The 26,363-nt window shown below is 45.2% G+C and overlaps 1 protein-coding gene across 9 annotated transcripts in view; it reads right to left on the minus strand.

The window, feature by feature from the left end:
• The window catches only part of Fgf1 (fibroblast growth factor 1), a 94,275-nt gene that overhangs the window by 38,377 nt on the left and 29,535 nt on the right, over positions 1–26,363 (minus strand). The window contains exon 3 of one of the 9 annotated variants that reach the window (XM_047556393.1): positions 8,875–8,935. The exons of 6 other annotated variants lie outside the window; for them this stretch is intronic. The gene's annotated coding sequence lies outside the window, so the exon portion shown is untranslated. Of the gene's footprint in view, positions 1–8,874; positions 8,936–11,594; positions 11,687–21,780; positions 21,897–26,363 lie in introns of all 9 variants that reach the window. 2 more of the 9 variants (XM_047556397.1, XM_047556398.1) reach the window with 2 other exon arrangements.

Here is a 26,363-nt window from a genome sequence, read left to right on the forward strand (position 1 = left end):
AGGGAACACTGCCCATTTTGATATGTTTATTTTTTATCTTTCTTTCCATTACTCATATTTCCTTTACTGAATTGTTGTTTGTTGCTACTAGGGGGAAGAAAGTAAAAACAGAGAGTGAAGCGAAATGAAAGAGGCTGCTTCTCAGCCTGCTCTGCAGCCGTAGGCGTGGCCAGCGGCAACAGCCAACACATCTGGGCTGCATTTGGCTTGCTGGGGCTTTGCTTTGCTGACTGTAGTAGTACCTGGTGGAGAGGCCCAGATTTCTCTGAGCTGAGCCAGAAATGGTTCTGAAGAATCAACTGGGACCTAATCACAGCATATAAATCCACAATAAGATGAACTGGTGACTCCAGGTTGAGGAAGGTCACGTAGCTGGGAGTTGCAAGGGGGTGAGGCTCTATTAAGTTTTGTTTTCTCTCTGCCTCTTATTCGAATCCATAAAGTTGCTCCTAACTGTTTACCCATCTGAATACTCTTTATTCACTTGACACGTATTTAATAAGAACTTAGTATATGCCAGATACGAGGAATAGAGTAGAGAAGAAAGCAGAAGAAGGGAGGCCCTCTTGGAGTTTGAATTCTAGTGTGAATGAAAGAGCCCTATGAGGAGTTTCAAGATGGCGGAATAGAGAAGTCTGCGTTCCTGGCTGCTCTGTGGCATGAAACCACAGGCAGCTTCTCAGCAAGGAGGGTAAACAGAAAGAGCCCCATGAAAGGGATTTGGAGTGAACTTGGTGTTACAGTGGTAAAGTCCAAGACACCGTGGAAGGCAGGTACTAAGTGACCTACAGATGCCTGGGAGATGGAAGGACTTCGTGAAGGAAGGGGTGGTTATATTGCTAGTGAGTAGAGAGAGAAAGGTAGCAGTTAAAGTATGCACAAAATTCCTGAGTCCAGAGCATGTTTCACTTGGGGAACTGAAAAATGCATTGTGGATGAGGAGAGAAGACCGTGGCTGGGGAAGCCAGATCACTTCAAGCCTTACAGGCATTTAGCTGAAGGACTGTGGGAAACCACTGAACAATGCGGGCTATGGAATGACATTCCTAGATGTGCATCTTAAGAATGTCATTCTGGCTGCTGAGTGTAATACGGGAGGAAGGGCAGAAAAAGGGAAAGTACTTGCTATGGCCCAAGCCAGAGGCTGTGGACTTCAATAGAATGATATGTGTGGGTATGAGCCAGAGGTGCTGTCACTCTTCAGAGTGACTGCTCAGATATCCTGCGAGTATTGGCCCAGGAGCCTGCTCCGAGAGTCTGCAGCATGTAGTCAGTGCATCGTACCAGGAGATGAGCTAAACTTGGATTTAAATAGTGTACCGTGAATACACCAGGACACAGAATTCCCACACGGGGTGGTGCTGCTTTGGGACCGTGAGCTCATTGGTCTTCAGTAGCAGATTTGGAAATGAGGTCCTAAGACGACTCAGTAGATGACACATGTTGCCAGGATTCCCCCACTGCCTGCCGTGCCAGGCTGGGCACTCAGGATGGTTGTCTGTGCTTCTGCATCTTGACCTCAACTCACCAGTGACTGGACTAACTGTCTCTCCTTGGCAGCGTAAGCATGACCCCAAGAACTGAGTCTTCTAGTCATGCTACTATAATTTGCAAAACCTCGAAGACGGTGTCATTTCTGAGTGACTTAACCTGGTGGGGGTGGGGCGGGGAAGAGAAGTAGGACAGCTGGCTTTCCAGATATGTCTGGACTTAGGCTTCTGTGCATCCTGCTGATGCCAGAGGAGATGGCTGAGACTGCCAGGTGGACTTCATTCATTCACTTTGTAAATGGTCTTTAAGAATCTACCTTGTGCACGGTGCCATGGCGCACACCTGTCATCCCAGCAGCTCGGCGGCTGAGGCAGCAGGACTGCAAGTTCAAAGTCAGCCTCAGTAACTTAGTGAGGTCTTAAGCAAAATAGAGAAACGCTGTCCCAAAATTAAAAGGACTGGGGATGTGACTTAAATGCCCCTGGGTTCAATCACTGGTACCAAAAAAAAAAAACAAAAACAACAACAAAAAAAAAACCACTCCTTTGTTCTGGTTTCATTTTCACATGGTCGGCAAAGTCACAGAGGTTCCAGCCCCTGTCAGCGTACATTCTAGTAGCCCAACCTTCCTCCAAGCTCTCCTCATCTTTGTATTGCATAAAGACAAATGGCCCAGGAGTTCCCTGACATTAAATCGACCAGTGACCTCAAAGGAGAGCTTCTAGCTCTCAAATGTGCCAAGTTTGCTCTCACCTCGGGGCCTTTGAACTTGGTTTTCTCTTGGCCTGGAGTCTACCAAGGCTGCCACCACTCCCATTGCCTCAGAAAGACAGGACATTTCTCCCAGGCTTCAACTCAGAGCAGGCCTCATGCCATCTGTGTGCCTGTTTCCTCCAGGGCAGGGCCCCTGTCTATCTTATCCCCGTGCCTAACACAGGCCAGGCACATGAGATGTGTTTAATATGTCGACTCACACCATAGACTAAGAGCAACTCAAAATGGGTTGACATCTTACATGTAAGGCCTGAGGCTGTAAAATGACTAGAAGAAAACACACAAGAAAAGCTTCTTGATATTGGTGTGGGTGATGATTTTTTGAATATAATCCCAAAAGTACAGGCAACAAAAACAAAAATAGACAAATGAGATTGTATCAAACTAAAAATCTTCTGTACAGCAAAACAAAAACAAAAACAAAAAACAGCCAAAGAGTGAAGACACAACTCACAGAATGGGGGGAAATATTAGCAAACCATATACGATTAAGGGATTAATATCCAAAATGTATAAGGATCTCAAACAAATCAATAATAAGAAAACAAATAAGTCAGTAAAAACGGGCAAAGGACCTGAACAGATAATTCTCGTAAGAAGATATACAGAGAGCCAAGAGGTATATGAAATAACATTCAACATCACTAGTCACCAGGGAAATGCAAATTATAATCACAATGAAGTACCACCTCCACTTCTTAGAATAGATGTTTTAAAAAATACAAAAAGTAACAAGTGCTGATGAAGGTATGGAGAAAAGGGAGCCCTTGTCACTGTTGCTCAGAATGTAATCTAGTTCAATCATTCTGGAAAATAATATGGAGTTTCTGCAAACAATAAGATCCAGCAATCCTGCTACTGGATATATAGCCAAGGGAATTGAAATCAGTATCTTGAATAGATATCTGGCTCCGTGTTTATTGCAGAATTATTCACAACAGCCCAGATAAGGAATCAACTTAGGTGTCCACTGATGGAGGAATCGGTCAAGAAAATATGGTATATCTACACTGCAGAATATTACCCAGCCTTAAGAAGAAGGAAATCCTATCATTTGCAACAACACCAATTAACCTAGAGGATATTATGATAAGTGGAAAAGCTAGGGATGGAAAGACAAATACCACATGATCTCACTTATATGTGGAATCTAAAAACGTCAAACTTTTTTTTTTTTTTGGGTGCTGGGGATCGAACCCAGGGCCTTGTGCTTGCAAGGCAAGCACTCTACCAACTGAGCTATCTCCCCAGTCCCAAAACGTCAAACTTTATAGGAGCAGAGTAGAATGGTAGTTGCCAGGGGCTGGGGAAGGGAAGTAGAAATGGAAAGATGTTGATCAAAGGGGACAGTTTCATTTAGGAAGAATAAATTCTGCAGGTCTAGTGTATATATGGTTGTCATAGTTGATAATCATGCATTGTATATTTGAAAATTGCTAATGAAGTAGATTCCCCAATGTCCACACCACATACACACATAATAACTATATGACGTTAGAGATACATTAATTAGGGTGATTGAGGAAATCATCTCATGGTGTATACCATGAATACTTATAATTTTTTTGTCAATTACACCTCAATAAAACTGAGAAAAAAACGTATTTATTGAAAGAAAAGAGGGTGTTAGGGAAGAAGACACCCTGCTTCATCCTGTGTACTGCATCAGTTTGCCAGAAAGATACACACTGGCTCAGGCCCCTTCATGAACCAAGGTCCCATCAAATATACTACTTTTCCAATTATCATACTGAGCCAAAGTGTGAACATTTTTGATTAATTAAATCAATATGAAATTAATCCTATTTATTTTCTAAAACCATTGACAACTTCCCAGCCCCCACAAAAATAAACTGGCCTGCCAGAGAGATGAAAAGTTGGGGAAGAGACAAGATTTAAATAGATTATTATCATTCATTAATTCATTCAAAAACACATTTATTAAATGCTATCATTTAATAGGCACTAAGAGCACAGGGGCAAATAAGAAAGGCCAACTTCCCACTTTCCTTGTCTTTTTATTCCTACAGCAGGAGATATTACTCTTTCTTTCTTTCTTTTTCTTTCTTTTTTTTTTTTTTTTTAGTACTGGGGATTGAGCTCAATGTTGCTCTACTACTGAGCTATATCCCCAGCCCTCTTTTAAAAATACTTTGAAACAGAGTAGCTAGGATTATAGATATGCATCACTTCACCCAATGAGATATTGCATTTTAAAAAGTGAACAGTTAAATATGAAAATCTGGAATGACCAGGTATGGTACCATATACCTGTAATTCTAGCTTCTTTGGAGGCTGAGGCGGAAGATCCCAGTTTGAGATCAGTCTTTGCTACCTAGGGAGACCCTGTCAGAAAAGAAAGGAAGGAAGGAGGGAAAGAAGGAAGGAAGGAAGGAAGGAAGGAAGGAAGGAAGGAAGGAAGGAAGGAAGGAAGGAAGGAAGGAAGGAAGGAAGGAAGGAAGGGAGGGAAAAAGAAAATCTGAAATGATGCAAATGACCCTATCTCCCTGTCGAAATGAGGGGTGGCTGGAGGACACTGCAGCAGTAGCTGGCAGGTGGTCAGAAAGAGGGGTAGGGGCTCTTCAAGGAAATGACAATGAGTTGAGGCCCTTGAGGGTGAGCAGGAGTTTGCCAGGTGAGGTCAGGGGCTGGTGCAGGGCCTCACACATCTAAGCCTGTCTCACTCAGTGGAGGAGGTTTTGTGACCCTCGTGAGGAAGGAGCTGGAAGAAGCAACAGAACACTGATCCTCCCCCAGCTGTTAGCTAGAAAGGGCAAGGCATTCAAAATAACCCACAGGTTGCAGGGGACTGCAAGAGTTAATATAATCTTTTTATAGGACAAATGCTTCCCAGGGACCAGTGCTGCCTCCATCCTGAATCTGTCCTGATTCCTACCAAGCCAAAATTCATTTCCTCTATGGCATCCTGTGCATGTCGGCTGTAGCTGTTTGTGGCAGCCACTCACTCTACCCTGCAATTAGAGTTATTTGCATCCTCTGCTTGGCCTCCCTGATGACCCTTCAAGTCCTCAAGGGCAGGGATTGGATTTGGACACACCTTTCCCCTGTAGACATGCCCTCTGGCCATACACTGTAAGTGCTCAGTGAATATTTATTGATGCTCATATCCTTGAAGAACGAGGATATGAAGAACGAGGATATCTGGCTAGTACTTTGGAGACATACTTATTACAAAAAGAGAGGAGTTTTGACGTGAAGGAAGGGGAAGATTAGAGACCCTACAGTAGGTGGTTTGATCAACAAAAACATGGAATGCTTCAAGATTTTCCATTGGGGGTTGGCCAAGAATAATAAAAAGGAAGTTGTAGGGGACAAAGAATGGTGGGGGTTGGGGAGTGGACAATGGGGACTAATTGCCTATATTCCTGATTTGGTCTTGGTGGTGGTAAAATACCATTTTGATTTATCTTGCATGCTCCCTGCTACTCAAGGCTACAAATGTCCGTGTCTGCTTGAGATATTTGCCATCTTGGTTAGTTAGTTGGGTGATGTGGGGTTTGTTTCAATTTTCTTATCTTCTTATGTTTTCTATGTTCTTTCTTTCTTCCTTTCTTTCTTTCTTTCTTTCTTCTTCCTTTTCTTCTTTCTTTTTCTCTTTCTGAGGGAGTTTATTTGCTCTATATGCAGAATTTTTTGTCTTGAATAATCTAGACATAGGCATCTAGAATGTATTTTCTCTTGTTATTTAATGAATAGTTTGAAAGTTGAATTAGCATTTAAACTGAAATTCATTTAAACTGGAAATTTACTACTGAATATACTACTGAAGGTATCAAACTGGTTCTCACTTTTGAGAGTTGTTGTAAAAGTAAATGTAATTTTAAAACAAAACACATATATCTAATTAAATCTAATTTATTTGTACTCTTTTAAGTACTTCGCTTATGTTATCTCTTACTTAACCTATTGTAAAAGTGACCATAGGTACATGGTGTATTCCCATTCTCATTTCTCAGGTAGAAAACTGAGATCCTGAGAAATTAACTAACTTCCAGAGTTGGGAGATATTTTAAACATACAAACTACTATCCAGCTTTTGTTTGCACATGGAATATGTAAAGAGAACCTGGTTAATTTCATGGAGCTAAAAAGTAGGACAAAAATGGCATTGGAGATGATTAACTTTTAAAATAGCTACTTGTTTAAATGTTTACTTTCTTAAGTACAAAGAAAATCTAGTGAAGTATGGAAAACAAAACCAAAAGCCAGAGTAAAGCAGAAATTCTTTTCTAGCAAGAGTAGGTCCAAGCACCCACCAAAGTCCGAGGAACCAGCTGGCCCCCAGCTTCCTGGGTTCCCCAGTGGATGCCCTTGACTGTGACATCTCACTTCAGAACAAGGAATGGTCAGGTGAGAGAAAGGTTACCAGGAGGCAGAGAAGGCAAGAAAGATCCATGCGCTTTGGTTCCTTCTTGGCTGTAACTTATTAACTGGAATCAAGTTCATTTTCTTGTTTCCTTAGACTGGGGCAAAGTCCTTGTTGAGGCCTGCAGGGATAGTTTGTGGGGCCATTTCAAGGTCAGAAAACTCACAACCGAGCAGCCTTGTTTGCATCAGCAAATCCAGCTGCATCCTGCAAACGCTGGACCAGCCCGGACTTCCAACAAAAAACAGATGTCTGGGCTACAAAAGGAACACACAGAGCTCCTGATGTGGAACTTAATGACTTGAAAAAGGACAGAAGGTAGGTGGCACATGGTATGTGAAGAATTGACAACAGCAGCAAGGGAACAGACCTGGCTTTGTGTTGGCTGGAGCACGTGGGCTCCAAGAGGAGATGCGGGGAGCGGCCTGGGAAGGCCATGCAGCACCCTGCCTGAGAGAGCCAGGACTCTGAACTCTGTGCTGCGGGGCTTTGAACTGCCTCGGACTGGATTGTGGGAAGAGCTGGGGTCCCCTAAACCACTAAAGGGGAAAAGAGATCAGAACGAAGATTCCACCTGGAGCTCAGCTCTAGACACCGCTCTTCTGCTTTTTGTCTGCTAACATTATTGAATGTGATGCATATCATAGGTTATGTTATAAATGTCTCCTAGTAAATAAATGGTTGCTTGATTAGGTTAATCATGCTAAACATCTTTCAGGCAATGCTTACCAGCTAGAAGTATTAATAAATAATGAAAAACCAGATCCTGCCAGGTGTGGTAGAACGTGCCTATAATCCCGGCAACTTGGGAGGCTGAGGCAGGAGGATTGCAAGTTCCAGGTCATCCTCAACAATTTAGCAAGGCCCTGTGCAACTTAGCAAGACCCTGTCTCAAAATAAAAAAATAAAACGGGCTGGGGATGTAGCTCAGTGAAAGTGACCCTGGGTTCAATCTCTGGAACCCAAACAAACAAACAAAAAAATGAAAACAAAACCCCCAAATCTTTCTTGAAGGACCATGCAATTTCCCACTCACAGTATCCAGGGCACCCAGAAAACCCCCATGGCTTCTGTCCACTCATTTAAATGAACCAGTTTGTTTCCATATCGTATTGTATTCTACTAACTGAGATTCCTTTAGTAGATTTGCAAACTTGAATATTGTAGTACAATTCTCCCTAAGGACAAGAACTCAACAGATGCAATAACAATTTAAGATATTAAGAACTGTGATTTTTAAAAGGCAATATCAATGTATATGCATTGGGGAAAGAAGCTACAAATTACACACACACATCCCACAAGGAGTACATACACCAAAATATGAGAACCACCATCATTCGATGGTAAGCTTAAAGGTGTTTTTTGCTTTCTTCTTTTTATTTTCTAATGTTTTACAAAGAGCATGTATTTTTATATAGTCAGAAAAGTTTTATTTAAATGATCAATTTAAAAATACCATATATACTTCTTGCTGTAGTCTGGGAGTTAATACTTTGATTTACTGCTAAAAGTTCCTCAAGGCTCCCTAGAGGAAAATAGGGCTTTTCCCTCAGGTAAAATTTGGAATTTCTCAGTAGAGAACAAAAACTGGCCTTAAGATTCCAATGGTGCCGAGCATGGTAGTACACACCTGTAATCCCAGTGGCTCAGGAGCCTGAGGCAGGAGGACCGTGAGTTCAAAGCCAGCCTCAGCAATTTAGTGAGACCCTAAGAACTCAGTGAGACTCTGTCTCTAAAATAAAATATAAAAAAGGGCTGGGAATGTGGCTCAGTGGTTAAGTGCCCCCGGGTTCAATCCCTGGTACCAAAAAAAAAGATTCCAATGGTGCCTATGAAAGGAGATAACTAAGGGATGAGGCTTCTTATCCCTGTCTATGTACTCAGTGTATAAAAGTGTTTTCTCCCTTCCAGGTAACCATTTTTCTTCATCTGACCCTCACCTTGTCTTGTCTGTCAATAGGTTCCTTGTTATATAGTAAAGCAAATCTACGTTGGCTAGCCCCAGTTTGCTAATCGCAGGACTGTGGTCAAGTCACATAACATCTTTGTGCCTCAGTCTGCTCCTCTGTGAGCTGATAGGCTTATGGTAAGGATGAGATAAGTGCCCCACATGAGCTCATGTGAGCACCAGCCTAAAACGCTGGCCCTTATCACCATCCCACTGACCTGAACCAGTCATGCCTTCCAATCAGCACGTGAAGATCGCTTCTCTGATTTACCTGGGCTCTGTAATCTCCAGATGTGTGGTGGGACTCTCCTTCCAGAATGACCCCAGAAGCACTTCGAGAAGAAAAAAAGGAAGTAGTTCTTGCTTACCTGGCTGGCCTCCTGCAGAGGTGGCAGAGCCTTTGGTTGAGTAGTGAATTTCACTCCCAAGGAGCCCCAAGAGCCTGCTGTGTGGTGGCCTGCTGCCTCAGTAAGCAGAGCTCTCTATAAGCTGTTCCTTTTGGCTTCTCTGACTCAGAATGTCTTATGTCATCCTGAGACAGCCTTCTCCTCCCCACCTTCCCAATTTCTACCTGCTGTTCTGGACATTTGTCATCCTTTTTGACTGCCCAGCATCTGAAGCCACACCCCACATGTTTGAGAGTTACCACTCCACCTATCTGCCCCCCACTCCCTACACAGACACACACACACGCACACACACACACACACACACCAGACATGTCTTGGTCTGGCTAGACCATTCCTGCTGAGTGATTTGCGGCCACCAGACCTTCCCAGTGACTCTGCGAGCCACACTGCATTCTCTAATTTTCAGGAGTCTGTTTCAGTTGCTTACAGTGAAGAAACCCAGCCAGCTCCTCCTTGGCCTTCCTACCTACCAAGGCATAAATCCTGGCTGGTGGTTCCCAACACTCCTGGGTTTCCATTTCATGTCGTTTATTTACTGGTTGTGACGTGTTATTATTAGTGCCTGCTTGTTCCCCCTAGACTATTAGCTCCGTGAGGACAAGAACTAGGCTGTCATCCTGGGCAGGATCTCCACCACAGAGCAGACTGCCTGGCACACAGTTAGCCCTCAGCAAGGGCCAAATGAATGAACAAGTCAAGACCCTAGTGCACACCAGGAGGCCAGAGCAAGACAGTAGTTTCCTGTGGAAAACCAGCTAACTAGCCAGCTTTCTGATATCCTGGCTCAGCTCCTACCGGGATCCCAGGGGAAACCAGGTTTCCTTTAGGCTTGGGCAGGGGAGAAGCTCTTTCAGCAGCATTCTGTGCTCTTGGCCACAAGTGGGTGAGTGATCCCCCAGGCACAGCTTAGTGTTAAATCCTGGCTTATAATGCAGTCATCTCCTGGAGCTCCCGCTTAAAATGGAAAGTGGCATTACTCATGGCGAAGGGCAGACAATATAAAAACATTTAGGTGGGGCCCACACAATGGAGTGAGTATTCCCTGGTGATGGAGGAGTGCCTCTCTGCTCTGAGCCCTCGCCGCCCTGGCAGACGGCTCATCCCGAGCTGGGCTTTTGAGCTGCACTTCCAAATTAGCTCATCATCCTTGATCTTTGAAGTGTCGTGAGACATTTCATTCTTCAGCCTGCAGCAGGCCTGGTGGAAGGAGTGACCCCGAATCAATCAATACCAGGAGGTGCCGAACACGGGCTTTGGCATTCAACAGAACTGGGTCAAAATCCCAACTCTTAAGAGTTACTAGCTCTGTGATGTTGAGGAAGTTACTTAATCTCTCTGATCCCCAAGTTCCTTCCTCATCGTGAAATGAGTAAAATAATAGCTATTGCATGGTCATCAGGATAAATAAATAAAGCCCCTTTCCCAGGGCCAGGCACATTATCAACCCTCACTCAATAAGCGACACTGCAGTTATTGACTATGTTCTTTTCTGTCTTCCTTCAGTAGCTTCCACGACAGCCCCACTCTTTACGTTTTTATTTCTTTGTTAATGTCGCTTAGCCTCCATACCCTTACTTGGTCCAGGAATCATCTTTTACCTTTCACATGCTCCTGAGCTCAGCTCACACCCCAGCCCCCTCCACGTTCACTACTCTCATTTCTAAGTTGTCTCTGTTCACTTTGTAGGTGAACAAGATCCCACTATCCAATATCTGACCTTGTCATCTTTTTTTAAAATTTTTAGTTGTAGATAGACATGATGCCTTTATCTTGTTTATTTTATTTCTATGTGGTGCTGAGGATGGAACCCAATGTCTCCCATGTGCTAGGCAAGTGCTCTACCACACTGAGCACAACCCCAGCCGGCACCCATGACTTGGCGCCCCATGAAGCAAAACATGCTGAAATAAATTGATCTGATTTTAATGCAGTCGTATAGATTGGGCATAGATCATAAAACAATTGGGGCCTGACAGTTTCCAGTGCTGTAGCACAAATGCCTGAATCTGCAGAAAGCAAAGGACCCAAAGTCCAGGCTTATAAAGCTGGACGTGGGGTGACAGAGGCCACAGTGAAAACACTGCATATGAATTTTTTTTCCCTCAGGAAAGAACATACTGCTGACTTTCTAAAGATAGGCTTCTGTAGTGAGTGCATAAATTAGATTTGGATTTTTTTGAGGAAAATCCCTAACCTAAAGCAGGTTACATGCAGGGGACCGAAGGTGAATTGAGACTGAGCATTGTGCCCGGTAGTTCTACACCAAAGAACCAGACATGCAGCCACCACCAATTCCCCTAGGGTTTAGAAAACCTTCCACCTTTGACTACCCGTGACTAGATTAGCCTGTCAGTCATCTCAGTGACTCTGTGAGTCACACTGCATTCTTTAATTTCTCGGTGCTGAGCACATTTTTGGATACCATGCAAGATATTGTAAAAATAAAATAAGTAAATAGGTAGGTGGTTGCGAGCCTTGCACTCCAGAAACTTAGCAGCCAGCACAGGAGTTAATAAATGGGGGGGAAAATACGACAAGCATCACAAACAAGATAAGTGGCCTCAAGGCACAAATCACTTACGATGGAGATTTGGGGAGGAGGGGTCACTGGGGTCACAAGTCTAGGGTCTCAAAAGGCCTCAGACTGGTGGGTGCACTGGGCAGAAGACATGACTAGGCAAGGAACAGAGTGGTGAGATGCAGAGTGAGAATGGGAACAGTCACTTGGAATCCAGCATGTCTCCTTCTGTGGGCAGGGGGGAAACCTGGGAAAATCATTTGTAGTCAGATGTTACATTCCACCCCTGCTGAACATCTCCATTTGGATGTCCACTGCCCACCTTAAAGTTAACACAGTCCAAACAGAGCTATAGATTCCCCTTGCCCAACTCCCCATCTGTTCTTTCCCAAATATTTCAAATCTTAGTAAATATTCCCAGCGCCTTAGCCCCAAAAGAAAACTGGTTCTCTCCCGCTTACGCCGTCTCCTTCACCTAGCCTAATCCATTTCATTAGCAGTTTCATTAGTTCACCTTCGAAACAGATCCTCAACCTGGCCTGTTCTTCCCTCTCCATTACTACCACCACGTCTCCAGCCACTGCCATTTCCTACCTGCCTCCCAGCTTCAGTCCCTGTCCCTCCCCCTGCTGGGTGGGAGTGGGAGGAGAGCCATTTAGATGGTAAGGTCAGAGTTCTTCTCTCATGAGCACTATGAGGCACCAGGATGTTCAGAAATGACCTGCAGAGTGAAGGGGAGGTAGAACCAGAACTACTAGCCTTGGGTATGGCGGCTGCGAGCTGCTCTGGAGAGTGCTGACTGGTTGTTTATGAAGCACTACCTGATTGGGTCATCCTATTCTATGGGATGATAGCCCTGTGACACAATGACACTGATGGCCCCATTTGAGGCAAGAGAGGTGCCCCAGGGTCCCAGTGATGCTCCCCCATGCTTCTTCCCGCATTGCCTGCACCTACCTCTCAGGGCCCTGCTGCCCCCTCAGTCAGTGGGCCAGCACATGCTGTCCAGGCATGTGTCACAGTGCAGACACCCAGGAGTGCCCAGGTCCGCCTGCATCTGGTCAGAGGAGTGGCCACCTTGGCAGCCGGCTGCGGCCCTTTGTCATGGCCCCGTCACAGGACACACGTGTGTCTGCGCCAGCTCCGTCGGGAGCCTCATCCTGGGCACCTCGGCTCACTCCCTGTCCCCTCCACTTCCTTCGGCCCTGCATTTCCAGACAGAGTCAAAAATGGGTTCACATCAAATAAGATTTGTTTTGCTTCAGTGTCATTTTCCATTTATAGATGGCCTTCTCTCGGGAGGCTCAGTCCTCCTTCCTCCGTCTTGTTTTTTTCTCTGGGTATTTGGGATAAACTCTTGGCGGTTGTTTTTGAGTCCTGTGGTCAGCAGCCCCGCCGGTCATTCATTCAGTATGTCTCCAGAAAGCCAGTGGTTACCTTGACAGGAGTTTATGCTAATTTCTGTGGTTTCTGAGACCTCTATGGGACTATGCCCACAGATCCAGTATGAATTGTTAAAAAGAAACATCCGACCTGGCTGGGCAGGTCCTTGTCCCCAGGTGAGAATGATGACGATTGCAATGAGCACAGTAGCAGCTGACAACAGCAGCAAACTCCTCTGTGTGCTTTGCAGACGTGGACTATGAGGCAGGTGTTGTTCAAAACCCCGTTAAACAGAGGAGGAAATGAGTGCACAGAAATGCAGGCCAAGGTCAACCAGACTCCCATGTGGGGTCTGACCCGCTGACCCGCTCTCCTTTGCCAGCCTGTGCTCTAGCCACACCAGCCTCACTTTGATCTCTTGGATACACGATGGTCCTCCTGCTCCAGTTTCTGTGCACGTACCTCCCTGTGCCTGGACCTTGGTTCCACCAGTCTACAGCTAATTCGCCCTGACCCATCTTTCAGATATTCTTTGAAGATGCTCTTCTGACCCTGTCCCTCCCCATACACCCAGGCCAGCTGCCGCATTAACTCACAGAACCGCCTGCCTCGTCTCCAGGGCACTGGCTGGAGTTTAAATTCTACTTTTATTTGCGCAATTTTCTGATCAGCATCTGGCTCTCCCTCCAAACCGTAACTCCAGGAGGGCAGAGGCTTGGAAGTGCTGCCTGTGTGTAACTCTCTCATTTGTGCTCACCATGCTGGACTGGAGTGAGCTGTTTATCGTCCGTCTCATCCCTTGGTCTGTGAATTTCCCTAGGGTGGTGTCCAGGTCTTCTACAAACACAGTGCTCAGCTCAACAAATATTTGGTGAGTTGGACTAAATGAACTGGATTTAATTGAACAGTGTAACTTGGGAAAAGGAATCGGAAATTTTGGAAATTTTCGTGGAGCAAACCCATAAAATACAACCCATGAGGCACAACAGCCCACTCATATAACCTCAGTGACTGGGGAGACTGAGACAGGAGGAGCACAAGTTCAAGTCCAGCCTGAGCAACTTACTGAGACACCATCTCCAAATAAACCATAAAAAGGACTTAGGATGTAGCTCAGTGATAGAGCACCCCTGGGCTCAATCCTCAGCCCAACTACAACAACAAAAATAAACGCATTGGTACCAAGCTCTTGGAAATCGGGAATGATTTTAGAGAAAATGTTAGCCTTTTAAAAAGTCAAGTTCTCTTACAATGAACTAGAGGTCATTCACTGATCTTTGGATAATAAATTAGAAGGATACTTGACTTTCCCAAAGAAGCATCATATGTGCTTATAAATCCAGTTAGAAGTAAGGAAGAAACAATGTGCGTCCTTCCAAGTTCAACTGAAGTTTAGTAGTTAGGGCATAAATAACCAGTGGAATCTCACTGGATGCTGCACAGAATTTGGTTCCTTCCAGCCTTTGGTCTTGCATCATTTCCTTATCTCTCTTGGATGACATTGCCTGGCTCATCTGCCAGTGCTTTCGCCTGCTGTCTTCTACTCCATGAATACTGTGGCCTCATTGAAAGGAAGTACCCTCTTTGGGACTGGACTTTCCAGGGTTTGATCCCTCTGTACTGGCAGATGAACCCCAAATAAGAGAGAGAAAAGGAAAAGGGGGACTTCTTTTATGCCCAGAGGAAGGATGAGCAGAGGGTCACGAGCCTGCTGTTCACCCAGCAGGGTTTATGAAGACAGTGCCAGGTAACCACAGGTTCCCGCAGCCAAACAGGGCCTGGCCTCAGCTCTGCCCACCCAAGCTCCAAGGAAAACAGTTATTTGGAAAAATGGTTTTCTTTCATGCTGCCTCCTCCCCCCTATCATAACAGATCATGAGCGTGTTCCTTGGAGGATTGAATGGTCCTTTTAAGATGTTAGAAGACATTTCTGAGCGAGAGGATTAGCCTAGTTAAATTTAGTAGACTGGCTGCACAGGACATATTAACAGGTAATTTGAAAGAACATCATTGAGGCTCCAGTAAACCATTATGATGCTCCTAAATTTCCAAGCATTTTGCAATAAAAATACCACCTAGTTATCACACTTAATGATGAAAGTGTAACTGTTCTCATCTTGTCCACCACTGAAACTTGCTCTTAGCACACTCCCTGGCACATAGTAGGCACTTGGCAAATATTGCTAAATGAATACAGGAAAGACAAGGCTGTCCTGTGGTTCTGACAACTGTCCAGAGTGGACAGAAAACCTCAATCTCAGTCACGATTGTTTGCTGTTCTGCTTTGGCTTCTAGATCTAGTTCTTGCTTATCCAAAATTACGAATCTTATTTCCAATAGTTAATAAATGTAAGTGGTATCCCAGTAGCTTAACTCATATCTAAGAAGGCATTAAAAAAAATTACTGTAATCACCAAGGAATTATTCCTAAAAAGGAAGCAGAGCCATGAGTAACATGAAAATATAGCACAAATACTAAAAGAGAACACCTTGGGGTTTCAGTGGCTACAGCAAAAGAAAGTCAAAGATTTCATTTATGTCAGCATTAGAGAGCTAGCATTGCTTTCCAAAGTAGAAATCTGGCTGGACTCAGGCTGGTTCGTGGCGCCTGAGATCAGAAGAGGGCGCTCTGAGTCAAGTGTGCTGCAAAATCAGAGGAACTCCACCAAGAAGCAGTTTATGCTTCGTCTTTGTTTTTCCTAAATGTTTTTTTGTGTGTGTGTGTGTGTGTGTGTGTGTGTGTGTGTGTGTTTTCTACCCAAAGGAGATAGGGTTTTACCTACTCTGCACCAAAGAATGATCTGATAATTTCACATACTAAATGCCAAGTCCCAGGAATAAAATGATGTCTGTCTTTAAAAATGTTAATGAACATAAACCTTTGATCTCCTTGAAATCCGTGGACAAATTTCCCTCACGTTAAATCTTAACAGTGTAAATGTGCCCTCAGGAATGAGAATCTTCTTCAAATATTGACTCTACACATAGAAGGTCATAAAAATCAAACCAAGAAGGTCAGACTGTAATGTTATCTCTTTGAAAGTGATTTATATTTGGTCTATGTTTATCAGGTGAATAGGAGTTACTTATGCATAATACAATTACTACAACATCTTGATTAAAAAGAAATCTGTATATTCATCAAGTTGGAATACTTGTTTTCAATTTACAAGCTCCCTTGGAAATGTCTTCTTCCCTGTGCTTGTTATTCCTAGCCCTGAGAGAACAGACAAATCAAGAGGTCCTTCCAGGAACCAGCACATTATGTGCCAGCCCTACAACGGGCAGGTCCAGTACTAAGAATTTATCCTACAAAAGCACTCACACAAGTGCCCAAAGATCTATGTGTGAGATTCCCTGCAGGGCTGTTTGCAGTAGCAAAAAATTTGAAAATAAAGTCATATCAATAATAGAGTAATAAAATAAATCATATAGCCAAGTCACATCAAGCAACTGTAAAAAAGAGAGAGAGATTTATGTAAATTTTTGAGTAGAGAAAAAGAAAGCCCTAGAATAATAGATAAAGAATTACCCTATAACTTTTTAAAATCACATATGTATGTGTATACATAGATAGGAACCTGAAAATTTGATTACTTCTGGGGACGAGTTGGGGTGGATGAGAAGTCACATTCTATTCTGTTACTGTAGAAATTTTTGTAATTTAAAAGAAAACAAAAACTTTTAAAACTCCCTAAAAAGAGGGCAAGAATACTGTTCACTGAACTTTTCCCTTTGGCTCCCAAACTGCCTCAGTCCCTTCCACCTGAAAACCCTTCTGTATTATGGTGTGGATATGAGAAGCCCCATAAAAGCTCCTGTTAGGCAACACAGGAGAATGCTCAGAGATGAAACAATTAGATTACGCAAACGTAACCTAATCCATGGATTAGTTCATTTGATGTATTAATAATTTGAAAGAACTACCTAGAAAGCGTAGGCAGGGATGGTTGGAGCTAGAAGGTCACTGGGGTTACTTTGGGCTTATATTTTGCCCATGACTTCCTGCTCTCTCTGCTTTTTGGCTGCCATGAACTGAGCAACTTTCCTCTGCCACGCCTTTCCACCATGATGTTCGCCATTACCTTGGGCCCAGAGCAATGGAGTCAACCCACCATGAACTACATCTCTGAGCCCCAAATAAGCTTTTACAACTCTAAGTTGTTCTTGTCAGGTATTTTGGTCAGAACGATGAAGAGCAGATGAACACACCTCCCAATCCACCTGGAGGCCCTCTCTCCCCTGCCACTCTCAGCTTCTTTGCACAGCTGAACTTACTAAAGGAAGACAGCATCCTGGTCCCTTGGAGACATCCGCAGCCCTCTGGGGCCCTCTTCCAGCCTATTCCTCCATGGAAACCCATCTTGGAAAAGCAGGTGCATGATCTCCTCCTGCACCTGGGTTGCAATGTCTTGAGGCTATATTGTGGACATTGTTCTTTTCTTTTCACTCTCTCTTTTACTTCAGTGCTAGGGATTGAACACAGGGCTGGGGATTGAACACTAGGAAAGCACCAACACTATACTATACCTCTAGCCCTTGAATATTGTCCTTAATTGACTTGATTTTACCAATTGGAAGATTTCACATCAAACTCCTGCTCTCTGGTTTCTCTTTAACCATCACAGGACCTGGCCCCTTATACCCGCTGTCTTCTCCAGCTGGAGCTGAGTGAATCCAGAGACTGAGACCAGCTCTCTACCATTTTCTTGTGAACTCTCCGACCCTAATGGGCATTAGGACTTTTCATCCCACTCCAGATAATGCTGCACTTTCTGGTTTCTGGGTCTTCTTTCTCTGTACCTGAACTTGCTTAGTGCCCCGCACTAGTTTCTTTTCCTTTAGCTGCTGTTTTAGTCAGCTTTTCATCACTGTAACAAATACCTGGGAAAAACAACTTAGAGGAGGAAAGATTTATTTTGGCGCACAGTTTCATAGGTTGGCTGGCTCCATTGCTTTGGGCCTGACATGAGACAGGGCAGAAGGGTGTGGCAGAGGAAAACTGCTCAGTTCATGGCAGCCAAGAAGCAGAGAGAGAGGATAGGGACTGGGACGAGAAATACCTTCCAGGGCACATTCCCAGCGGCCTACTTCCTCAATCATGCCCAATAACCTACAGTTTCTACCATCTCCCAGAAGTCCATATAGCTACCAGTGGGTTCATCCACACATAAGGTCTGAGCCCTCATGATCCAGTCACTTCTCCAAAGTCACACCCCTGAACGTTGCTGCACTGGAGTCCAAGACGACGACGCATGGATCTTTGGAGGACATTCCAGATCTAAACAAAAATATCCACCCTTTGAAGTATGGCATCCCTCAGGGTCCTGTCTTGGATGATCTCTTTTAATATATGTTCTCTCTGGGTGTCCTGGACTGCTTGAGAATCCACCATGTCTCCCAAATCCCGTTCTATACCTCTGCCCTGATCTGCCAATTCGTAGCTCCCACCACTTCCAAGAAACCTTCCTAGACATTCTGTAGATACATCCCAAGGCAGAATCCGTGTGTTCCTCCTTCCATTACTCCTGAGAACACAGCACAATGTTATGAAGTAACCGAACTGCAGACTCAGTCATGTTCCCTTTCCCTCACTACCTACGTGCATCTCCTCATCCTTGGATCTAAATGTCTATTAAGTTTCCCTTCCCTTCTATCAATGACTTAGCTCTAATAAAATAATTCTCAATTTTTATCCATGGAAGTTGCTTCTACTTTTTCTCTCCGCAGTTTATTCTTCTTACCTGGTCCATGGCATCTTTAGCCTTGTCCTTCCAAACCTCAGATCTGACCATGCCTTGCCCTTGATCAGATTTCTTCCATTATTTCTCATAGCCTACATGCCAAAGGCCCAACTTCTTAGCTTGGCAGACAACATCTGTACGATCTGATTGCAACCTTTGTTCACCCAGGCAACAAATAACATCCACAATGGGTCATGCCTCACAAATACTTTTGTGAACTGAATAGCCATGATTCTTGCCCTAATGGGACCACACTGTAGTGGGGTTAGTGGGCTTTATAGGTAGCACCCCTGGGTGCAGGTATGCATGCCCTTCCATGTGCATGCAAGATCCTGGGAGACCTCTGAAAGTCCCCAGTTTCTTTATGAAACATGAATGACACCAGTTTCTACTTTCCGAGGGCTGCTGGAGGATTCAAGGACACATGTAAAGAGTTAGCACAACACCTGGGACAAAGTAAGGGCTCAAAAGCCAGGGGTGCCACTGTTAGAGGAGTGCCATTCTTTAGCTGGGCCCATCTGAATGCTTCCAGATGCTTCTGAAAGGATTGCAACCAAAGATGACAAAGGCCATGAACTTTGGACTGTTTTTATTGACTCTCTGACCCAGATACTTCTTGACTCCAGAGAAGCTTCTGGAGTCTAAGCAATGCTGATGGGACCATATCCCTGTCTTACCAGCCCCCTATGGGGATACAGTAGGAACCAGACTCTGGGCAATGCCACAGGCTTCCTCATACAACATGGCCATGGTTTCCCTTAGTTTTTCTGTAGTGGGGGTTTCCTCACAAGACCCTACCTGTTAAGTAAATGGAAATATCTGCATTCTTATCCCATGTGAGATTTAAATGGTCCAATTAGGAAATGTTCTGACCTCAGTGCCCCGCATCCCTGCCCCTGGCTATAGGAGAAGTAGAGGGGGGGGTCACTCAACTCAACCTCTTCCTGGAAGAGAAGAACCAACGAGGCTCCTGCAAAGGGTCCTCTTGGGGCCCAAGCTCTCTGGCATGAGTGTTCTGCCCACTCCTTGGCCTTTATGACTCAAGTTGGGACGACTGGTCTGTCTGGGCCCAGGGCGGCTCCTGGACTGACCAGCTCTGGCTGGCCATGGGCCTCTGGCTCCCCACCCAGAAGGTTTGCCCAGACCCCACTGTAGGGTCACCCATAGCAGCCTCTGGCTCATATCTCAGCATCTGCATCATGTGGGAACAGCATCGAAGCACACCCACTTGCCATCCATTACTCCCGTCCCCCTCTCAACCCTCACGTTGCAGCCCCCCACGTTGAGAACCGCCTTGTCTCCAGTTCTCCCCTCAGTGTGTCAGGATGTTTCTAAAGCCAAAATCTCCAGCCCCCACCACACACACCACACAGACCTTCTTTTTTAACCCCATCTTTGGGACTGACCCTCGCACCCCACCCCCACAGTAGTGGGCGCTCCACAGACTCTCTGCCGAGCCTCGCCCTCGCTATGTGAATTGGGAGCACAAACCATTTTGCAAGTCTCTCCACAAATCTTGGCAGTTGAGTCTCTCCGCTGTCTTCTTTATTCTGTTTCCTCTTCCTTCTCTGGCTACGGGAGACCAGCCCCCTGGCCCAGCCTCTGAATGGGAGGCCCAAATGGAACGCGGATTACAAGCATTGGGATGAGGTGAGAGGAATGACAGTGGCTTGGTTCATCTTTCCAAAACATTTCCCTCATACAACCGTCCCTCTTACAGGCGGGGCTATCAGAACCGACATCCTCCAAGGCCTACTTCTTTGCTCACTCTTAGTTACGTTCATTCCTGCTGAGCATCTCCAGTGTGCAGGCACTGTGCTGTGGACACTGTAGCTGCCTCACAAATGGTACAGATATTCTCATCTCCACATGGAAAGATGCTCAACATTTCTAGCCACCAAGAAAATGCAAAACAAAAGCACAATGTCATGTTATACCCACCACGATGGGTTTAATGGAAAAGAGAGACAATAACAAGTATTGCGGAGGGTATGAAGAAATTGGAACCTTCATGTGTTGCTGGCAGGATTGCAAAATGGTGACCACTTTTGGAAAACACTTCAAATGGTGAAGCAGAGTTAACCAAATGACCAACAATTCCACACCTAAGTATATACCCAGGAGAAATGAAAGCATATAAAAGTGAGTCTACTCATGTTCATTAAATTACTCATAGTAGTCAAAAAGTAGAAACAACCCAAATGTCCATTGAATATGAATGGATGAAGAAATGTGGTACATTCATACAGTGAAATATTAGCCATAAAAAGAGTGAACATAACATGATGAATCCTGAAAACTGCATGTGAAATGAAAGAAGCTGGTCACAAAGGACCATATTTTATATGATTCCAGGTGTAGGAAATGTCCAGAACAGGCAAATCCACAGAGATGGGGAAAGAGACAAATAGAAAATAGCTGCTTAAAAGATATGGTTGTTTTATTTTATTATTTATGGTGCTGGGGATGGAGCCCAAGGCCTCACACATAGTAGGCAAGCACTTAACCACTGAACTACATCCCAGACCTGTTTTTTACTTTATTCAAACACTAAAAACATCCTGAAATTAAATAGCACAATAGTTGTGCAACTTTGTGAATGTACTAAAAGCCATCGGATTGTACACTTTAATAATAGGGTGAGTCGTAATGGAATATGAATTATATTTCAGTAAAGCTGATAAAAATGCCCTCATCTATTCTCTAATGGTCTATCTATCTACATTCCTTAGCTTTCCTTAGAATGAACATGAATTCAACTTTCTGTCATGTCAAGACTTTTTCTAGCACATTTATTAGAGTCCCATATTATGTGAACACCAATATAATGATTTTTTAAAACATTTTTTGAGTGGTTGATGGACCTTAATTAATTAATTACTTTATTTATTTATATGTGGTGCTAAGAATCAAACCCAGTGCCTTACATACGCCAGGCAAGCGCTCTACCACTGAGCCACAACCCCAGCCCCCAATATAATCATTTTTAGTGGTCATTTTCCACTAGAAGGTGGGCTTCCAGAGGGCAGGAACTTGTGTCTGTTTTATTCTGTCCTGTCCATCATGCTTAACACAGGACCTGAGAGCAGGGCCTCCCTCAGTATTTGTGTCACAGAGCTCACCTCTTAAGTGCACACACAATCCCAGTGACAACTGCTCGTCATTCATTCAGCACGTGAAAGACTTCTTGGTGTATGGAGTGCAGGGATGAGGCAGACATGGCTGTGCTCTGGAGGGGCTTAGAACAAAGAAGCCCACACTAAGCAGGTTTCACAGTTCAACCAAACACTGAAAGCAAATGATGTCTAATATTTAATACAAGTTTGCATATATTGGGATTGCAAGATTTTCATTGTTTGGTTCTTGTTTTTGAGATGGGGGGGTCTCTGTATTATCTCAGACTGGCCTCAAACTCATGATCGTCCTGCCCCAGGGGACCTAGGGTTACAGGAGTGTGCCACAGCACTCAGTTTGCAAGTTGTTTTAAAGTTCCTCTTAAAAAAATAAAAATAAATAAAGTTCCTCTTGGTGGGGCTTTGTAGGAAGGTTAAGCTGAATTGAGACAGTCATGTGAAGAAAAAGAAGGAAGTTTCTAAGGGGCCGAGGATGGGTAAGAGGAAGGTCATTTGGGAAAAAAGAAAATCACCCAATAGAATGATCTTGTCCATTAGGAGGCATTTCCAAATTGTGATTTTAATTTCTTGTTGACACGGGGCGTGTAAAATCAGAAGAGGGGAGAGTGCCAATTCCCATCCTTCATCTCCAGTTGGGGAAGGCTTTGAGAAGAGGTGTGATGGGAAAGGGTGACTCAGTGACTGGGAGGGGAGAGAACGAGGGTGTCTCAAAGAGCTGAGAGGATTTAATGAAGTATAATTGCCCTCTTCACTGTGGAAAATTGTGAGGAGGAGCGCCAAGAGGGCAAGACAGAGGGCGAGAAGACCACGATGACGACACGGGTTGGAAACCCAGAGGCCCACTTGGCCATGCTTAGCCCACAGTGGACGGTGGAGGTCTTGGGGTCAAAATGAGAGCAAGGGAACCTGTCCAGTGGACTTTTTTCCACACAGGCAGCCTCTCTCTCGCCCTTTATTTTCATCTTAACATGCAGGGATTCCAGAAAACCTTTCATGAGGAGTGGGGTCCACAGGACTGGGAAATGATTAAGGCCTGAATAAACTCCTGAGAAGGCAGGGTGAGGTTGAGATGAAGACGCTTGGGGAGGTGGGAGGAGGCAAGGAAGATGTGGGAAGAATAATGTCAAGGTCAGGGAAGAGGTCACAAAATCTGGCACAGATCACCAGTGGAGTTTGGGGAAAGGGAGAGATGGGTCAGAAAAAGACCGTAGATGGAGGAGGCTTGTGAAGCAGGAGAGGACTGGCCTTCAGATGTCCTGAAGGGCTTGCCTGACTTCACAAAGCAGATGCCTTGCATCCCAGAGTCCAGCGGGAACCCCAGATGCCATGAGGGCCCAGGCACAGATGAGCCTGTGTGGGTCGACCAGGCAGCATTCTCTTCTCCTGCAGCTTAGTGTCTCCGTTTCGTTCTTTGTTTGCCAAGCCCACCAGAAAGAACAAATGACGAAGATGGCCCAGATTGTTCACAGGCAGTGTGGACTCCTGGCCAAGGCCCGGGAGTTTGGGCACAGGAAGTTGCTGAACACAGATCTGGGTTCTGCAGCTCCCTAGCTCTGTGTAACCTACTGCGAGCCAGACTCCACTGCTTCTAGCCTGGGTCCAGCCCTGCTTTTGCAATGGGAAGGGCCACTGTGACAAAATGTCACAGTAGGCAGAGCCCCTAGTCCAGCACAGCCTTGCAATGTTCCATCAAACTCAGATGCACCTTTGGTTAATAGTTTAACATCTCTAAAATCAGGCTGTGCAGCAGTTTTCTCTTAGTGCTACCCAAAATGATGGCATGTCTTACAATTTATGGTCCTGTAGATTAAATACGGGAGTGGTCAGACAGTAAGTGGCGGTTGGGGTGTTTTGTGGCATTCTACCTGTGTTTGAAACTTGACTGATCTACTTTTGGGGGTTTCCTTGTTTTCTCCAGGCTGGGCAGGAGCTGGAGCCCTGGGCGCAGCCCAGCTGAGGACAAGTCTTTACTCCATTAATGCTTTCTGTGAGAACTAGGCTAGAGCCTGTCACTTCTCTGAACCTCAGTTCCCTCTTCTTTACAACAGGGATAATAACAATATCATCTAAACACATTGTAGGGTTGTTGTGAGGATAAAATGAGATAAGCTTATGCAAAGTGCTTAGCATGATGCTGCACTATTAACTAAGGAGGCAGAGGATACAGATTATTAAATAATATTACCTTATTACACATTATAAAAAGTTACTATAAGAGACCTGGACTATAAGAGACCTGGGTGGCTCCACTGCAAAGTACCCATCTTAGACTCTCACTGGAAGGGAGATCAAAACCCCAGGGTCATTGTCTGCCATGGTAGCTAGGATGCAGCTGCCCATCTACACTGCACCCCTCAGCCCAGCTGCCCACCTGCCCTCCTGCCTGCCTTCCTCCTCTCTGAGCCAGGCTTCCATATCCCGGTGCTGCCCCTCCTTAGGGTTTTGGACCATTCTGGACAAATTGGTTGAGGAACTGCTCACTGTTAGAAAACTTCACTGTTAGAAAAGCTGTATATTTACCACAATGGTAACTCACGCTCCTCAGATGTCCACAGATCTCCCACTCTCAGTCCTCCAGGGACTGGGGAGCATGGCACAGCCTTCCTCCTCCAGCACAGTAAAGGAGCTTCTCCTCTGGGGGACCTGCAGGGGTTCCCAGGTGGCGACCTTTGCCTGCTCTCCCCACCCCCTTGCAATTGGCCCTTCAAACCTGTCCTGCCTCACTGCACCAAACCCAGACTTAGGAATCCAGACTCGGGCCTGCAATTTAGATGCTCCGTGGAGTTCTGTTGTAATTCGAGCTACTCTGGTATGACATTTGATAAAGATCTCAGACTTTGTTGAATGAAATTTAGCTGCAGGTTCAACCTTGAATCCCGTTATCATGAGATCTATAGCAGCATCATGGGCCTGTGGATGCCCCCGAGGGGGCTGAGGAATAGAAATAGGACTAATGGTCTAAGGAATATGTCAAATAAGTCCCAACTCCTCAAAATTTATTTCTGCTCCTTTAAAAGTAGTTATGTCCATAGTGCAGTGTAGTGACTAGGATGGGGTGTAAGATGCCCTGAGATCCAGAAGCTTGGCATTGTTGAATCAGAGTGTAGCAAGCACAGTGTGTTAGAGGGGACTCTCAACATTACTCCCTCATGGGTCTGTCCCTCTGCCTGTCTGTGTATCCTCTGACATGTCCCCCCAAAACGCAGCATGTAAGCCAGGATATGGAGGACAAAGCAGCACATAAAGATATCTGTGCTGTAGACCAGCCAAGTCAAACTAAAGGCCAATCAAGAAATAAAACAAGGAAAGGCCACTGACTTAGTCCATATTCTGTTGCTATAACTGAGTACCCCTAATTGGTACTTTATAAAGAATGAAGGTTTATTCAGCTCAGGGTTCTGAAGGTTGGAGGCCCAAGGTCAAGGGGCCACATCTGGTGAAGGCTTTCTGGTGGGGGCTTTCTACAGAGTCTAGAGGCACTGCAGAGCGAAACAAGGCGAGAGAGAAGTGTACCAGAGACAGAGCCAGAGTAGTTTTGTAGCAGATCCACTCTGGAGATAACACATTAACCCATAATTCCATGAGAATTCATAGGCCCCTCGTGACCCAGTCACCTATTAAGTGTTTCACCTGGTCCTACCTCTGAATACCTCACAATGGGTATTAAATTTCAACATGAGTTTTAGTGGGGATATTCAAACCATAGGAGCCACCAACCTCTTGGACCCTCTCAGATGATGGGGAAGGAAAAGAGGAAAGAGGAGCAGACTGTCCTCCTACTACCAATGTCCTGCATGTCAGATATCACAGGTCTGGGGAGCACTGAGGTCCAAACTCTGGGCTGTGTCCCTACAGGCTTTCTGGGGCTACCTCCCACCTCATTCACCAGCTCTTGTTCATGCCCCAGAGAAGAATGGAGGAAGCGCCCTGGCCTGTTGGTTCCTGTGCACAGGTCTGGGGGTGACCAACCCTTTCCCTTTCCTGACCTTCCTGTCCCAACTGTCCTTACTGCAGGCCCAGCATGCCCATGCTCAGGAGGGCAGGCCTGTCTGAGCTGAGCAGGGCCCACGTGGTGACCTGGGGAACTCTCCTGCCCTAAGGAAGCAGATGGGTCCAGTCCAGTGAGGGAGGGACAGGATATCCCTTGTTAAATGTCCCTCTCACCTTGGGCAAAGGCAGCTGTAGCTGTGTGAAGGGCAAGTCTTTTGCTTTGGGAGCCTGGGTCCATCAGGGCCATGTGATGGGTATCACCACCCAAATCAGATCAGGTTCAATCAATATGGACTCAGCAAACTGCCATTTGATCCTTTGTCACCAAAGCAGTTAAAAATGTTTAGTTTTCCTTTGGAAACTGTCACCTCCGTTTCCTAGTCGACATGTAAAGGAACGTGTGACCTCTGATGAGCCTGCCTCGGTCATGTCTCAGTGAGCGTGACTTTCACATGACCTCCGAGAGACTGTCCTACGCTTCCCTGTCTCTTTTCCCTGCATGAAGCCAACCCGTTAAGGACGCTACAAACGAGGAGCCTGACCCCAGAGCAACAGAATGAAGGCCGAGTCATGGTTAAGGT

Source organism: Sciurus carolinensis, chromosome 6, assembly GCF_902686445.1.
Source record: "Sciurus carolinensis chromosome 6, mSciCar1.2, whole genome shotgun sequence".
In the NCBI taxonomy this organism is placed as follows: domain Eukaryota; kingdom Metazoa; phylum Chordata; class Mammalia; order Rodentia; family Sciuridae; genus Sciurus; species Sciurus carolinensis.